Source organism: Pinus tabuliformis, chromosome 7 (genome assembly GCF_031772625.1).
Source record: "Pinus tabuliformis cultivar Carrire ecotype Pingquan chromosome 7, CPIR1, whole genome shotgun sequence".
Classification (NCBI taxonomy): Eukaryota; Viridiplantae; Streptophyta; class Pinopsida; order Pinales; family Pinaceae; genus Pinus; species Pinus tabuliformis.
The window spans coordinates 1387515771-1387524527 of record NC_142293.1 but is presented as its reverse complement, the minus strand read 5'-3'; positions in this window follow the sequence as shown (position 1 = coordinate 1387524527).

Below are 8757 nucleotides of genomic sequence, written 5' to 3'. Positions count from 1 at the left end.
GTTACATAATATGAAGGTCCTCTAAGAGATTTTATTTTCATTAGACCACATACACCAAAATGAACTAGATGTAGGATTTACTTAGACTTACTTTTTCTTCTTGGAAATGGCTTCTTTATGTTCTTCCCAAATGCACATCCTTTACATACACCTTCATGTTCTTCCTGCAAACATGGAATACCTGAAATCATTTGTTTTAAGGAAGGAAAAGCTTTACAGTGGAGATGATCGTATCTTATATGCCAAATGTCACATAGATTAATATCAATATGTACACTACTTGAGTAGATTATTTCAATATTCTATACAACCCTCCCTCAAAAATTCCAATAAATATAGAAGAATGTATACAAGAGCCCTTTGGACATACGAGAAATTTTCCATCAACAAATGCTACTCTATCTCCTTTACCTTCCAAGCAATAAAAATAAACCAAATTATTCTTCAAACCTAGTACATATATACGTTTCTTAGAGGAATATTGTCACCTAATTATAGCACAATGGAAGTCTTCTAAATGCCTTTGACTGCATAGCTATTGTTGTCTCCAAGTTCCACTTTTGGTGATAATATTCTTTACATGAGACTTGTGAGGTTGTCTCGATATCTTGTCATGTGCCTTGAAGCACCACTATCTACTAGCCACAAGTCTTCACTATCTGCAAAAGAAGCAATAAAAGTAGAGAAATAGAAAAAATATTTATTACATGGATTTTCATTCTTAGGTTTCTTTGGAAGTTCATCCAATTATGTTGTAGTATCATGTTGTTTTCCTTTTCTTTTTTTGTCATTTGATATTTCAGAGCAATCATGTCTAAAATGACCAAATTTGTGACATTGATAACATTGAACTTTCGACATGTCCCTCCTTCCTTGAGGATCATGCCTTCTACCCTCAAGTATTCTTCCTTCATTTCTGCTTTGGAAACCAAACTTCTTTCTTCCTCCCCATTTATTGAAACATGTTGCATATGCTTGAGAGTCGCCTTCATCCTATGCTTTAATATTTCATTTTTATATGAGCCTTAATTCTTCTTGAGTAAAATTAGTCCATAGTTCTTCAAACTTTGGAAATTCCTTTCTAGCACATATACCCATGGCAAATGAATCTTGTGAATCAGTTAAACCACTAAGTGTTGTAGTTGCTAGTACATTTTCATCAACAACTTCACCAATTACTTGAATTTGATATCTTAGTCGAGAAATCCCCATGAAATATGAGGCTATAATATCATTTCTTGTCATCTTAACATCATGAAGCTCATTTCTCAAATTAATTGCTTGACCGATAGTGTTAATAGTAAATAATCTAGTTAGGGCATCATAAGTTAGCCTTAAAGATTGAAGACTTGAAACATAAGGAATCAAGTGACCTTTGATACAACCATAATGATTCTCATGGTTGTGATATCATCCTTCTCAAAATTTATTTTTTCTTTGTCCTTCTTGGGTTTACTGAATATTCTCTTCATAGTACCCAAGAGAAATTATTTTTCAAGAAGAAAATCAATCCTTGTTTTTGTAATATACCTCTTGAGCCTAACTGGGAAATTAGCCCCTAGGATCCATAAATTTTAAAATTTTGCCTTAGTTACAATTAAGATTCAACCATCATCACAAGTATAGTGAACCAATGATCTTAACTACTGCACAATATCAAGGTAGTGAACCATACACCACAGGCACAATGTTACATGCTCTCTTGATCAACCTTTAGGCATAAACTACAAGTTGGATAAAGGAATGAATCATGGCATCGAACCCATAAACTCCTTCAATGTCTCCATGCAAACATTAATACTATATTGCATATAGCTTGGTCATGAATCATAATTATAGTATTACAGGCATAGTCAAAAGATGTTACTGTCATAACTCTTAAGAAACATGAAAAAATTGCTAACCAAGCCTTATTAGATACCAGTCTTGTGACATGCATAGCATAGAAAATCCAGAATCGTTGATTACCCAATTATAACTGCTATTCCATAATCGTTCTGCATGCACCAATGTCTCATGCAATTTCTACCAGGAATCAGATAGCTCATGGTACAAGTAATGTCAACTACTTACTATGCTTCTACTACTAACTTTACACAGGGATACCACAAGAGTCACATGCATAAGAAATCCATCATTCCTGTAATAGAGCTAACTCAACCATCCATATATCTAAGGTAAATGATTTAACAACATAACAAGTAAGGATCTACATAAAGCATATACCATGCAAGTGAATCCAACCAGAATGGAGGAGAACACTAGTAAATCTACTTATGTAAAGTATCCCATGCAAATCATTCAGTCATTCTCATGGCTAGAAAAACTCAAGAAAATCCCTTCATAGACTAACTTTAATAATAATACAGAGGGGAAGAAATCAACATACAAAACATCCCACGTATATGAAACCATCTAGATCAAAAGAGAGAACGCCACTTGGAAAGAGAAGCACCACCACCCAACCATGAATCACTTTTGATTCCCCCCGAGCCAAGGTTCTTGCCATGGATCAGCTACCTCCAATTGATCTATACAATGGGTATTTAATACCCTCTTTCATGATATAGTTTCCTTTAGCGACATCCCGCTTTTAGGTGGATGTTTTATCCAATTGCCTTGGCTTTTTCTCAGATTAGCTCGCATTTCTCTCCCACGAGGCTTTTCCTCATAAAATCTTGTCTTTCTCTCAAGGAAATCTTTTATCTTTTTCTTGATGGATATTTATCTCCAATCCATCTAGCTTATCTAGAATCACATCTAGGAACTTTATCATGAAAGATTTATACTATCCCATTCCCCAATGGGATTTGGAAAGAATCTCATCTCTTGGTGTATCGCTTTTCCAAGTGATTTATTTATTAGTTTATTTAATAATGTATTTACATTTCATATTAAACATCATACCTAGCTTTCCTCAGCTTAGGTTTTCCATAGATTGATACACAATGGAGGGGTGTTACATACTCCCCCCCAAATTTACACCATCCTCAGTGTATTACTACATCTTATAATATTATTTTCTTGTTCACAGGTTGCTGTCTTCTAAATCCACATGTTCTATGGCCTTGCCATCTAATAAAAATTTTCCGATATATATCAGTTACAAGGAGTGATCTTAAAACATCTCCTTCCATTGCTACCTGTAAGATTAGTTTCAAACAATTTTGTAAGAAATTTTAGATGCAAAAATTCCACTGTGTTTAGCCCAATTAATACCATAATTTGATACACAATACTACTAAAGTAGCTTTGACTTATATTGCCCACCATTTATTTTAGTTGAAGAAATGCATGTGCCTCCCCTACATTCTTCCAAGCCTTTGTGTTCTTGCTGAACTCTTGCTTCTTGCAGTTTCTTTTCATACAACAAGTCAACTAACATATTTGCCAAATCAATATCCATAACATATCGTAACAGGTTAGCTCACACATAACCATCATCATCATGTGTACTCATCAAAACCATAATCACATGTATAAAAAACTACCAATAAACCACTGTTACTTGTCCTTGAATCACTTCTTAGCTTCCTTCTTTTCTACACACTCTGATCGGTTGTTGTGACCAACAACCACCAAGTATCTTCATGCATACCTACACATAGTGTGTATTACACACAACTAAACATGTTATATTTATGAAATTACATGTATTCATACTAGTATCGTAAATATACATAGTACCATCTATAGCAATAGTACACCATACCCATGTCCATAGTATCACCTGCATGACATATACTTCATCCACATGTTTTCTAACCATGTTAGTATTATGCCAAAAATTCCTTCATCTATTTCTGGTAAGTAGAACAAATTGTGCTTAGTTATAAGGAGTTTGATGGACCTGTTCAATTTCTGCAATTAGTGACAATTTTTTTGTCATAGCATTCAAGTGAAAATCTTTTAGCAAATTATTTTCATGTTTCATATGGTTGCAACAAAATATCAGCATAATAGTATCATATAAGTAATTATGCATACTACAATTTCATCATAGATTTTAGTTTGGGATTAAATCTGTCACTTGTACCAGGTTTTAATAACAATGGAATATACCTTCTACTTAACCAGAAAGCAAACTATTAACTATGATACTTAGTCTATCATAGATATTTGAATTTTGATAACCATCTTAACTTGTCTTTAACCAAGAACAATTTATTGTTTATACTTAAAAGTAATCCCCACTTAACTAGTCATGGGGTCATGAATAATTTTACATATAAACTCATTTCCTCTTCATGAGTTATAAATGGAAGTTCCAATACACCCTTTAAGTTTTTATGCACTATTTGTACAAGGGTGTGATCCTAGGGTATTTACATGTTAACACCTCCTTTTAACATTAAATCACCCTTAAAACAAAGAGACCGGTTGTCAATTTTATTAACATGAAGTCCTACATGGTTTATGCAACAATTCTTATGTTTTCCTATTCAATCCAAACACATTATCAATGCAATCCATCATGAAAACCTCCCAATATTTCTTGATGGAATTAGTGATACAAAGTATGTACTTCAATTTGTATGATTGTCAAATCTATTTGAATAGATCATTGAATAGAACTTTACCAAATTGACTGTATACACAATCTCAATTACCAATATCACTTAGCTATCAATATTGTGAAGTGATATGTTGCTCAAATTGTTATCCTTTCTCTTATCTTATTTGATGCATGCATTATTTTACTACTAACATCAGGTCTTTAGATCATCATGAGTGGTAATTATGCAAAACCCTTTCTGTTTATCAATATTTTTCTTATTAATTTAGACCATCATGTTTCGAATCTAGAGTACCATTCTTATTATTCATCAGGATGCTCTAAATTTCTCTAATCCATCAGCACTATCATAACTAATTTGCAAGTATACTTTACTAAAAAGGTATGATGGTAGGATCTGTAATCATCCTCCTGTGAGCACCATTTTGAAAGGTTCTTCTCTATGCTATAGTAACAACATACCATTTGTATGGATATGCTAAGACACATTAGAAATTTGATATTGCGCATATAAGCTTAACATTGTCTTTCTACTATCAACCAAAAAGCACCAGGAGTTGGTTTTACCTCTCATTACACTAGAGGTACTTTTGGTGCCAGTTCTATTGACCTTCTTATCATACCATCATTAATCTATGATGTCATTTTTGATATGTATACAATATGTTGTATTACATGTATGCACACACTTTACAGTCTCATCCCTAGTTTAGGTTAGATTGACATGTACTTTATGCCTCTTGCATATCTAAGTTACAATATCGCTTTACTCATCTGAAATCCCTTAGGTTCTAACCTATGCATGCTTAATTAACTATGCATAAGGTTCTGTTTCCTCAATTGATATATTAGAACATTTTATTATTAAAATAATTCATCCATTGGCAAACGATATCCAAGGTGCATTGCCTCATTACCTGCATGTGCAATGATTAACACAACAATGTTATTTTGAAAGACAATTTCATAATACCTAGTCTTATATTACCTACAGAGACCTATCCTTCATATCTCATCCTTTCTTAGGACCTTTTTAACATAAATTTAGCTTCTTAATTACAACCCATATAACTCATAATTTGATTTTGATATGGGTAGAATAAGATGATGATTTATTACTGAATTACCTTAATGAGGTTGTATTTTATTTATGCTTTGCCTTTGCATAGAAACCATGTAATCTCAGAATAAAATTTTAAATGTGAGTAAAATGATATGTTGACCATATAATTAGATCCCCCAAATAACCATACCTTTAAAATTTACTTATTCCCCATTGTCATTTATTCAGAACTTTCGTTACTTATCTTTGTTAGAGTTGGTTATAGCCTTTACCCTTCGTAGGTCGAGGTGTTTAGTATTTGACCCTACTCCCATTTCCAGGATATAATGACCTATTAACATGAGTGCATGTAATCTCTAATATAACAATTTTGTTATTTATTGAAAAAATCAATTTTGTCTTTTCTTTGCATTGCTCTTTCCCTCCCACAATTCAACATGACAAGATTTGTCTCATTCCCACATAGTTTTCCAAGGAGTCTCTCTCCCCTCTGCACTATAATTATCCAAAAGCTTGAATATTTAACACATGTACAGTGATTAATTCCAATTTTCTCATATATATGGATACTCACTTAAAAATCCATTTAATGATTCTTAAGGTAAACATAGTTTAATATTTGACCACTATGGTATCTAACCGGAGCCAAATACACCATATATTCTCCCACATACATGGTAAATTTCTCTTTTGTTTTTTTATCATAATTCAGTTTGTGAGAATTGCGATTCCTTCATGCATGAAAGCGTATCCATGCAGCTCATTGCAAATCCACAATGAGTCCTACATGTACATGTGCGACACAAGTACTCATATTCCTCTTATAGATGCATTATTTGTTATCAATATTTAATATCACATTAATATGATGACCATGCTTTACCATGATTACCAATTGGTTAATTATCCCATTTTGCTATGCATATTTGCAATATCACTTTTCATAGCTTAATTTTTGACAACTTATATAATAAATAAAAAAATTTAAGTTCCTCATCTAGGAGAGGACACAATAAAAGCAACTTATTAACATTAATAAACATGTTATTTCCTCACTTCAACATTGTTCATTGCATGCAACATACTAGAGAAACTCCTAGTAACCATATACTAGATATGCTCCCCCCTAGCATCATCTCATCATTAACCTATAATCAAATCCTATTTTCTGAAGGATATATATGATAGCATCAATTGTTCGCATTACATATGACCACATTAGAGACTCCTCAATGTATCAAATCATCATCACTCTTGAATCAAGGCAAAAATAACATTCTAAATCAACAAATCATGAAAAAATCCTCATAGCAATATGCAATGATTAGAGACATAGCACACCATCAATTCTATATCTATATATCAGTCTTCCATTGTCACCACATGGAAGCACAAACACCCATCTTATGAAGCACAAGTATCTGCCAATTAATTGGTAGTAACATAGCAATTTGTGCAAAGAAGGGTCAAGCATAGTAAGAGAAGTTGTTCATCATAACCATCACACTATGATGTCTAATTGTAATTGAAATTGACCCATACAAGAGATATACCCAGTATGCCACACGAACTTGAATCAGATAGCTATAATTGCATTAACTGTATATGAAAAAAAATGTAGAGCAACGAGTTCTTTTATTTCTCAAGATTTTGTATTCTTAAATATTGCATACAACAAATACAATTCTCAAGTTTGGGTAGTCTCTTATCAATAGTCTCAATAAACAAGTAAGTTGATGTTTCATAAAATCGATAACTACATGGTAACTGGTGGGTTAACACCAATATTCTCTGGTGCTTTCCATATTTTATGATAGGTTAAACATAATTCATCCTTCCCCACAATTTTAGTTGTACTTTCAGTTTTAACATTTTCTTCAACCACAATATTACAAATATTCAGAAGTATATTTCCGCCTCCTTAAGGGCTAGTTGTTGGCATACTAAATCTTTGACCCAAATGATTTCACTCAATGAAACTTTCAAATTCCATAAAATTAAACATGGAAAAGCTGTATTAAAAGATTTTTCTGGCAAACACAAAACCCATATTCATTCGATACCTATGAGCATCTTGGCTTTATCTAGTTTCAAAAACAAAAATTCTCTCAGAGAATATTCGTTTGAGAGGGGTAACACAAAATTTCACTTGAGAAACAATGAGTTCATTAAATCAATCGTGAATATCTAGAGAAACGTCTTACCTTTTATACGTTGCAATCTCTTCATGCCCATGCGTAGATCACTCAAAACAAAAACCAGGTTGACCATTTTATTAACCATGTCTGATTATATGGTTTGAAATAGTTTTAGATATTCCTTTTGATATCATGCTACCGCAACCACTAAGTCTGTCGCTCAATAGTGATGCCACTCAGAACCATTCCCTCCACTCATTGGGTGAAGGCTTGCATGGAGGCACTTCACCACGAAGCCCACCTGCCATCCCAACTGACCTCAAACCACTATGGTTAGCACGATTCCAATAGATGATTACGATGGAACTACATATACTCATTGGAATCCATTTAAACTAGGTCATGCATTTGTTCTATCATTCTGGAACACATTTCACACCACGGTCGACTCTTTCAATGACAAGACATATCTGCACATATGAAACTTGGGAGTGCAGAATTATGGAATTGCAAAATTAATGACCCATCGACACCCACTGCATGCATACAAAGATGATGATTCACAACCAACCCTATTATTTACAGAACTTGCAAGCCATTAAAGACCCACCAAAACACTGAAATGAAGAACTTTCAACATCAAGACAGTGCGTGTGCTTCTGTACCCTACTTTGAAGAACTTAACAGGATTTGTCGATACCATTCTCTGTGTAGCCTCCCATGTATAGGAAAGTTAAAGAAAGGATTACATTGGCATGTGGAGGTTGGGATAAACCTTATCCCTCTCATTTTTTTTCAGAGATGGAGGATCTATGGGTTCTCAATGAGAGCGGTTTCGTGAAACGGAAGGGATCCAATCATTTGAAATTTTTGGATTTTCACAAAGGAAACAACAGTCCAGTGCCTTTCCAATTGGTGATACTTTTAATCAACCAGTAGTTGCAAGTGCTTCTAAAATCCCTTATGGTCATATTAAAGAGGAATTCATTCCCCCTGGAGCAATATTATGCCAATTTATGCATTGACAGCTTTGATACTTC